Genomic DNA, 8006 nt, shown 5'->3' on the forward strand with positions numbered 1-8006 from the left:
TTCATATTACCTGGGCCCTTCACTCTAAGCTCTAGCTCTCAAAGTCCATGAACTTAGGAGTTCCCAAGTCTCCCCAAACTTGGACAAAGCAGCCCTTCCTCGTCTCCCTCATTTCAAGGTGGACAGGAGTCTATGGAATGTGGCCGAACTCAGCTCATATCTTCATTACTGACTTTCAAGCCTGTTAATTTTTATGGGAGCAGAAGGCCTCATCTTTCTCCCACAGAGCAATTGGTAGATTCAAACTTCTGACCTTGTGTTTAGCAGCCCTGCTGGTACTGCTAACCACTGTGCTACTGGTAACCACTCCTTATGGGGTAAAAAGGGAGGAGGAGGAAGAGCAAGGCTCAAGGGGAAAAACAACAACAACTGCTTAATCTTGTTATAGTAGGAATTGGATAGGGAGGCGGGCAGGGTAGGCATAGGCAAGGGGGTCCCTCCCTACTCTGATTTAATCATCTGAGAAGCAAAGTCTGCTGATAATGGGCAGGTGTCTTGAGTTTCTAAAGAGGGGGAGTCGGAGCCACTGTAGCTGCTGCAGGAGCTGCTCAGGTAAACTTCTTGGTCTGAGAGACAATCCTGAGGGCTGGGAGGAGAGTCAAACATGTGAAGGGACTCAGACAAGGGTCAGAGGAGGAAGGTGGTCAGGGAGCAAACCCATGGGCCCCATGCTAAGGGCAAAGAGCTTCTGGTTCTAGCCCAGTTCCTGGCTGGAGAGGGTGAAGGTATTATTGGTTAGCCCCATGCTAGGGGCAAAGTGTTCCTGGCTCTAGCCCAGTTCCTGGTTGGAGAGGGTGAAGTGATTATTGGTGCTGTCAGGCAGGGTGGGTGAGCCCAGGAGGTCATCAGCGCTCAAGATAGGGTGTGGGGTGATGGACATGGAGATTTCCAGCAGCTCCATGGAAGAGAAGTTCTAGGCCCAGGCCAAGGTGCTGCATTCCTCAGCATTGTAGGTTAAGTGGCAGTGGGGTCCAGAGGGGCAAAAGCCCATGTGTAGAAGATGCGGCACAGTTCCATCTTGTACTTGGAGTGGCATGTCTGGCTGCTGAGCTCCTGGATGCAGTACATAAACTGGCACTTATCTCAGTATTCTCGGAAACCCTGTACAGGGTCGCTATGGGTCGGAACTGACACGATGGCACTTAACAACAACAACAACATTCTCCTCAAAGGGGCAGCACAGCTCCGTCTTATAGGAGCTAGAGTTGACCTGGCTGTTCCCTGGTTGCTTTTGAGTGGGTAGCTGCTGCTCGTGCCCCTTCGAGAAAGAACAGTCATGGAATTGGCTGTCACCTGAGCTGAGGGCTGGGTTTGGCTCACCCTTGAAGCTGCCAGTGGAACTTAGAGCTGGGCAGGGGGATTGAGTGACTCTAAGGGAAGCCCCCACCAGCAGGGGTGTCCACAGCCATCCTGTCCAGAAGGCAGTCCCCAGCACAGGGAATACTGTAGTTGAGCATCTTGTGATCCTTGCATTAAACTTCACTCAAGTAGAAGATGGTAGCAGACATGAGGGTGACTGTTCATCCTGGGAACGTGGACCCAGCAGGGCCAGGATCTGATGTGTCGTGAAGGTCCTGGTGCAAGGAAGGCTCAGCCTCTGGCTCTCCACTCTGGAGTCTCACACGCCTGCCTGCTCCTGGCACCAGCACACAGCCTTTCTCTTTCCATGAATCTAGAGTCCTCAGATGCTCTATCTCTCCATGTCATCATCTTTGCCTCCATCTCTGGTGTCGATGCTTCTCTGCATAGGGTCTCATATTCCACTCATGCTCTTCTCCCTTGATGGTCTTAGGGTTCTTTGTTCCTAGAATGTAAGATTAACTACTCATCTTTTTGTGTTATAAAACTTCTACCTTTACAGTTACGACACTCGCAATTAGTCATGATAACAATTACTCACTACTGAATCATAAGAATCTTATTCCCATCTCTTTTCACCAGACCCGTCTAGACAAGATGAAAACTATTCAGTGGGGATTCTACCTTCCTCACACACTCTGAAACTAAACTCGCTCTTGAAAACTTGTAAGCCAGTCACTTTGTGCCTTTATAGATCCCCCATTTTAGGTAGTCAATGTCTAAGTTGCCCATCCTTATCTACCCTGTGTACAGAAGGGACATGTTTGATCCTTGATGTGAAGTCTCTTTCCCTCTAGGTTGGTATTTTGAACTACTACATCCATAAGTATAGGTCAAGTTCATCAACTTATAGCAATTTATACTTGTTTCCTTTATCAAATTTATTTATCTTCCTCTAGTCCAGTTGTTCTGATCATCAAGCCATCAAAGCTAGGTCAAATGGGTACTATCTGCAAGTTTGGGTGTTCTTGTGCATCTCCCTGCACTTCTTATCAGCTGGACACTTCATTCTCAATTCTAACCCTCTGTGGCTATGTCCTTGTCTGTGGGCTTAGGAGTCCTCAGGTCTCACCACGCTTCAGACCAACCAGCCCTTCCTCTTATCTCTCTCATCTCCCAGTCAATGGGAGTCTACAGAATATGGTCAAACTCAGCCCATATCTTCATTGCTGCCTTTCCCCCACTTCCACTCACAAATAGACCAACATGATCACCAGTAAGCTTACATGGCTGTGCGTGATTTCCCTTTGAGTTTCACTCTTGGAGGGAGGGTTGTCATGAAGGGACTTGATTGTTTGCCTTGATGGCTCCCTGGTGAACAACTTGTTTGTTCTTGCAGTAGTCAACCAGACTGCTGTTTTTGTTTTTGATTTTTTCCTGCTGGTCTTTCTTTCAAGAAGTGTCTTCTGTTCCTCTAGCTATTCCAGGCTGGTCTGCTTGTCCTTTCAAGTGGGAATGCCCCACTTCAGAAGGTTCTGTCTGGGGCTTAGGATTCCAACTAATGGCCTGTACATTACAAAGACTCTGCAAAAAGCCTATTTCACTGAGGAAGTTCTAGAACACATTTTAGGTATTCCAATCAGTTTTCTACTGAAGACGGGCTTACAAGCTTTCTGTAATCATGTTTCCTGATATTCTTTTCTATCCCACTCAAGTGTCTACTTTACAATAGTAGGCAAGGGAAACCAATACTCATAGATAATCAAGCATCTTAACATTATTTCCCCTCTTTTACTCATTCAGACTATGCCTTGATCCCTGTGTCACAGAGCCCTGTTGTTCCAAGGTTGAAAATACTATTTATCTCTGTCCCATTTAGCACATGCAAGGCTACCTAAGTGTTCCCGTATCTCCCTTGTTCTTCCAGCCCCTTCCTTCTTCTTGTGTATTGTCTTCCCCAACACCCAAACTATGATGTGTCTATCCCCTAACCTGTGTTCCACTGTACCATCCCTCCCTCCCCTGGTAACCAACAAAGAATTTTTTTCTTTCTTTTAGTATGGGTATCTTTTTTTTTTTTTTTTTCTCATTAAACTTTGTTTTAATGGGTCTCAAAATTCTGTGACAATTTTTTGGTCAAGTTGTTTCCATTTAAAAAGTACTGATTTTAAAAACTAATAACTGCCACACACACACAAAAGAAATGGTCCACATAACATTCCTTTCCTTCTGAAGGTTTTACGATGCATTGTTATCACTAACCAGTCTTTTACTATTAAACTTAAATGGCCAATTGAGACTAACAGTTCTGAGACTGTTCTTCCACCACTGATTAAGACTGGAGTGGCAGGTGTTAAAGGTAATATTCATTTAGCCTTCTTAGCTTTCTGAGCAGACTTGGTGACTTTGCCAGCTCCAGCAGCCTTTTTGTCCACTGCCTTGATGACACCACACAGCAACAGTCTGTCTCATGTCACGAACAGCAAAACGACCCAAAGGAGGGTAGTCTGAGAAGCTTTCAACACACATAGGCTTGCCGGGAACCATGTCAACAATGGCAGCATCACCAGACTTCCAGAATTTGGGACCATCTTCTAGCTTCTTACCAGACCGGCGATCAAACTTCTCTTTGAGCTCAACAAACGCGCAAGCAATGTGAGCTGTGTGACAATCCAGCACAGGTGCATATCCAGCACTGATTTGGCCTGGATGGTTCAGGATGATCACCTGTACAGTGAAGCCAGCTGCTTCCATTGGTGGATAATTTTTTCTGTCACCAGCCACATTGCCAGGGCGAACATCTTTGACAGAGACGTTCTTTACATTGAAGCCTACGTTGTCCCCAGGCAGAGCTTCGCTCAAAGCCTCATGGTGCATTTCAACAGATTTTACTTCCATGATAACATTGACGGGAGCAAAGGTGACCACCCTGCCTGGTTTGAGAACACCAGTCTCCACTCTCCCCACAAGGACAGTGCCAATACCACCAATTTTGTAGACATCCTGGAGAGGGAGACTCAGGGGCTTTTCAGTTGGACGAGTTGGTGGCAGGATGCAATCCAGAGCTTCAAGCAATGTGGTTCCACTGGCATTACCATCCTTACGGGTGACTTTCTATCCCTTGAACCAAGGCATGTTAGCACTTGGCTCCAGCATATTGTCACCATTCCAACCTGAAATTGGCACAAATGCTACTGTGTCAGGGTTGTAGCCAATTTTCTTAATGTAGATGCTGACTTCCTTAACGATTTCCTCATATCTCTTCTGGCTGTACGGTGGCTCAGTGGAATCCATTTTATTAACACCAACAATTAGCTGTTTCACACCCAGTGTGTAAGCCAGAAGGGCATGCTCATGGGTCTGCCCATTCTTAGAGATACCAGCTTCAAATTCTCCAACACCAGCAGCAACAATCAGGACAGCACAGTCAGCCTGTGAGGTTCCTGTAATCATGTTTTTGATAAAGTCTCTGTGTCCTGGGGTATCAATGACGGTCACATAGTACTTGCTGGTCTCAAATTTCCACAGGGAGATATCAATGGTGATGCCTTGCTTACATTCAGCTTTCAATTTATCCAAGGAAGGAAGGAGTCCTTCCTCATCTCAGCAGCTTCCTTCTCAAATTTTTCGATGGTTCTTTTGTCGATTCCACCACATTTGTAGATCAGGTGACCAGTAGTGTGGTTGACTTGCCGGAGTCAATGTGTCCAGTAATGACAATGTTGATATGGGTCTTTTCCTTTCCCATTTTGGTTTAGGTTTTGCGATGGTTTTCACCAACACCTATATTCTGGCAGCAAACCCGTTGCGAAAAAGTGGGTATCTTTTATTTTTAATATTTTCATGTTCGTCTTGGATTTTCATTTTCTTGGTATGTTGTGAACTGTTAAATTTTTTTGAGGCTATTGTATATTCTATTAATTTTTTTTCTCCACTTAAAACAGTCTATTTTACTCTGCAATCTACCTGACTTCCTCATTACCTGGATCTGTGTTCTTACCTTCTTTCACATTATAATTGTTTTTTTAAATTTTAATTTATCAATTATTTAATGAGGTTCTTTCTTTGCAAGAAATCTAGAATTCCAATTTGTGAGGATAAATTCCATTTGTGAGAGCAAACACAGCATGCAGGTAACCTTGGAGCTGGGGAATGGCTTTGATTTTTGGCATAATTTGTGAGTCCACAACTTTCTGATCCACTTTGCAATGCTCTGCCACCTTGTATTTCTCTTTCTCAGTGTCGAAGATCTCGCCTTCTTAGTGCCTGGGCTTCTGCAGCTTCTTCTTCTTGAAGTAAGCATCCAGGAGCTGTTTGGTGATCTTCACACCACTGATATCAATTTTGGTGGAGGTGTCAATAACAAATGTCTGGTGTGTTCTACGCAGAGGAACTTGTTTGAGGGACAGAGGTCCAGTCACAAGGAGCAAACCACTGGCCAGCTGCTTCAGGAAAACCACTCCCTTGTCTCAATGGTGCCCAGTGAGGATGATCAGAATGGTCCCAGGAGTGATGCTGGACCAGAGTCTTCTGACATGCTGACTAAATGTTTTTTTTTGCCATGATTCAACAGTTTCCTAGGCACATTTTCAGTTAGGTAATACCTAGGCATTTTGTGCAGTTTAACCACTCGGGTACCATCAATCTTGTCACCACCAACTGGCTTTGTGAAAGTAGCAAGAACCTTCTCCTTCTTCTTCTTATCAACCCTGGATTTAGCAGCTGAATACTTCCTCTTGTACATGGCCTTTCTGGAATACATGGCTGATTGGGAATACCTGCCAATTCCTCGGACTAGGACAGGATTTCGGCTGCAGTGTGGCTTCCCTTGCTTGAGTTTTTTTGCCCTTGAGGTTAGCCTTCTTAGCTTTGCATGGGCATCTGCCTTTTGACTTCAGGCTTCTTCACCTTGGTAGCCTTTTCACCTGCCATCTTGCAAGATGGGAAAGAGCCACAATGTAATTTATTTTGATCATAGACTGATCACCCAGATGCTCTGAATTCAGTCTTGTGATTATATTTTATGTTGTGAACTTTTCCATCTGTTGATTGAGTTCTGGGTGGTGTTGCCATGTATGTCAATATCTGGTTGTTGTCTGTTTCTTGTTGGTTCTCAGTCCAAATAACTCCTTTTAGGATGTTTTGAAGTGCTGGGTTGGCTTTGACAAAGTCCCTTAGCTTCTGTTTATCTAGGAATGTTTTTATTACTCTGCTGTATTTGACTGGCAGCTTTGTTGAATAGATGATTCATGGCTGGCAGTTTTTTTTCTTTCAGGGTTTTATATAACCCCATTGCCTTCATGCCTGCATGGAATCTGCTGAAAAATCAGAGCTTAATCTTATTTGGTTGCCTTTGTAAGTAACACTTCTCTTTTCCCTAGCTGCTTTTGGGATTCTCTCCTTGTCTTTGATTTTGGAGAACTTGATTATGACATGTCTTGGTGATTTTCATTTGGGGTCTGTCCTTCCTGGGGTTTGTTGAGTTTCTTGAATGCTTATGTTTCATTTTTCAGGATGGTAGGGAAATTTTTTTCCAGAAGCTCTTCAACTATCTCCTCTGTGGTCTTTTGCAATTCTTTCTGTTCTGGAATTCCAATAATTCTCAAGTTATTCCTCTTCATGTTGTCCTATATGAATCTTAGACTTTCTTCAGATTTTTTTTTTGTCCCTTTTCCTGCTTGTTCTTCTATATCTGTATTGAATGATTTATCTTCCAGATCACTGTTCTAGCTTCCATTTCTTCTTCTTTGCCTTGTCAATGTATTGTCTGTTTCTGATGTTTTATTATTAATTATTTGGACCTCTTTTTGCAGGTTTTGAATTGTTTCCATTCTATTTCCATCTTACTTGATTGCTCCTATAGCACTTCTTTCTTGTTTTTCTCAACCCCTCTGTGGAGCATTTAGATGCAACTCAATATCATTTTCCTGAATTCTTTCTCAGGCAGTTCCAAAGCCTGCCCTTTTTCCAGTGGGAAGTCTAGGTCTACCAGCAACTCATTTTTTTCTGTTACTCTAACTTGTTTTTGGACAGGGCCAAAATCTTTGACAGTCTTTTGGGCATCTACAGTAATTAGTTGAATGTAATTACTAATTACAGTAATTAGTTAAATGCATTATTAAACTTTCTGATTGCCTCCAGGTAGATGTGGTCAGGAGATAGGCTTCCCTTTTCACTTTTCTTATTACTCAACTCAAAGTAACTGTAGCAGGTGTTGGCTGTCTACCTGGTATATGGCAGCTGGTATTGGCTCTTGCCTGGATGGTGGGATTTTATAGGTAGGGTGTAATTTTAGCTTGGCTATATGACCACAATTGCTGTCTCTTCTTGGGTAATCTTGGGAGATAAAGAGCCCCTCCCAAGATAAAAGGGGAACAACAACAACAAAAAAAACTAAAATAAAACTGTAACATCAAACAAAACATTTGATACTACAGTCTATAATCACAAAACAAAAAACGTATTAAAATACGAATATGACGTTAATGCACCTCACTTAGCTGAGTGGAGCTGTTTTGGGAAACTGTTTTGTTTTAATAGTTCCTATTGTCTCCTCCCCCTTTTAGATTCTGCATGCTGTGGTCTTTGCTGAGCAGATTGGCACACATGCATAGTAGAATCCTCCAGAGGTGGGGGTGGAGGCACCCACTCGCTTAGGCATCCCCTCTAGTCACCAGAGTGGAGGTGCACAGACAGTGAGAGACCAA

General features: G+C 43.7%; 2 pseudogenes; both read right to left on the reverse strand.

The window, feature by feature from the left end:
* Nucleotides 1–913: 913 nt before the first annotated feature.
* Nucleotides 914–3310, reverse strand: LOC102832061 (annotated as a pseudogene).
* A 355-nt stretch (nt 3311–3665) lies between these two features.
* On the reverse strand, nt 3666–6061 carry LOC102832444 (annotated as a pseudogene).
* Nucleotides 6062–8006: the final 1945 nt, after the last annotated feature.

This window comes from Chrysochloris asiatica, unplaced genomic scaffold (genome assembly GCF_000296735.1).
Source record: "Chrysochloris asiatica unplaced genomic scaffold, ChrAsi1.0 scaffold00239, whole genome shotgun sequence".
NCBI classification, from domain to species: domain Eukaryota; kingdom Metazoa; phylum Chordata; class Mammalia; order Afrosoricida; family Chrysochloridae; genus Chrysochloris; species Chrysochloris asiatica.